This window comes from Rhagoletis pomonella, unplaced genomic scaffold (genome assembly GCF_013731165.1).
Source record: "Rhagoletis pomonella isolate Grant_MI unplaced genomic scaffold, Rhpom_1.0 Rhpom_scaffold_00001, whole genome shotgun sequence".
NCBI classification, from domain to species: Eukaryota; Metazoa; Arthropoda; class Insecta; order Diptera; family Tephritidae; genus Rhagoletis; species Rhagoletis pomonella.
In genome coordinates, this window is record NW_023458555.1 from 115,515,361 (window position 1) to 115,517,008 (window position 1,648).

The window sequence follows — 1,648 nt, forward strand, 5'->3', positions numbered from 1 at the left end:
AATTTTCTGGCTGACGTTTGTAATTTCGGCGCCATGATAATTTTCTTTGAAAAGTAAACAAAGAATATGAAGACGAAGCATAAAAAAATGCAAGCAATTTTGTAGCACATGTTTGTGCTAAGGTAGCAAAAACCGTACTATGCCAGAGTGGCACAGGTAATTTCGTAAAAAACACTTTTCTTAATGGTAATGGACCATTAAATGTGCTGGCTGAACTTATGACCATCATAACCTTCAGAGTCTCCAAGTAAATGCGTGTCCTGAGTTTATACAGTAGCCATTCATAGCCTATTGTACGTGTGTATGATTCATATTTGTGACATTCTATACTTTGATGTTGAGTATTTTTTGAGGAGCTCCGGGTAATGGTCGCTCAAACTTGGGTTTGCTTAATGAGCTCTATGGGCGGATGCGCTGGCAGGCTTTGGAGTCTCTATAACTATACCAACCATGTTTTGTTTTGTAATAAAGACTTAAATATATTCGGAAATTTAGAATTTTCCATGATAAATTCACAAATTTCATGTTTTTTCATAAAAATATAATCTTACAATGGATGTTTTATTGATTTTTAATTTACATTTAAGAAAACTCCATCCAGTGCTATAATTACGATTTGAATTTCTAGTTTAAAGAAACACAGGCAATAATTATGTACTATACTGTTGATATTATTCTTAATTAAGCATTGATATTATATTAAACCTACAGTTTGTTCATAAATAACACAATTATATATATTTTATCCTCGAAAAGAACTTTTTATAATCCTGTGGGGAAAGTAAGTGTTGCCGTGCTCGCAAAATGAAAACGCTGCACACAACCCAAAAGTACACCTCGGGGACCAATTGGTGAAAAAACTGCGAAATGGTTTATTACTGTATATATTAGGTTCTTTCCCTAACAATCCGGACCGGATCCGGTAATTAGAGAATAAGCGAAAAGTTTGCTCTCAAAAATGGAACATAATCCAGCAGCCGGATTCCAGCTTTCGCTATTGCTAAAACTCCATCGCCAAAAAATACTAAATGGATTTTAGCAATTTTGGGAGATTTTTGCGATTCGCGCTTAAAAACTCATCTCTAAAAAGATTCTTTTTTTGGTTCAAAATGAACCCGGATAAAGTGAGTGAACAGTTTTTGACAGCTCATCAGCTAAAATGGCGATTCCAGCGTCTTTTCCATTGCTACAAATCTCCATTGTTGGCTTAAAATTCTGCGAATTTGGCGACTAGAAAAAGTTGGTGCTAAAAAAATAACGCGACAAAAAAGGTAATGCTTATATTGTTTTTTGTTAAAAATACTCTTTTATATTAAAGAAATTGTTTAATTAATAGCAAAATATGGAAAACCGCAATAGCAAAAGAGTGACGAAGGATAAAAAATATATGCTCGTTCAATATTTGGAGGATCATAGAGAGTTTGCTCACGACAGGTATGCAAAACATTTTCCCGTAAATGATTTTGTTTAAGTTTTTTCTTTTTTAAGATTCGTCAATGGCACCGGGAGCAAAAGTTTAGCTGAGCAGTGGAACCACCTCGCCGAAAAATTAAATGCTTGCGGAGGATCCATAAAAGATGGTGAAGGATGGAAGAGAGCGTGGGTAAATATGAGGTAAATATGTTTTGAAAATGTATGTATATAAGTA

At 34.2% G+C, this 1,648-nt stretch overlaps 1 long non-coding RNA gene across 1 annotated transcript; it reads left to right on the top strand.

The window, feature by feature from the left end:
• Positions 1-944: 944 nt before the first annotated feature.
• LOC118735672 lies at positions 945-1,611 on the top strand. The gene is made up of 3 exons (XR_004992630.1): positions 945-1,271; positions 1,337-1,434; positions 1,489-1,611. It is a non-coding gene; the product is annotated as an uncharacterized LOC118735672 (long non-coding RNA).
• Positions 1,612-1,648: the final 37 nt, after the last annotated feature.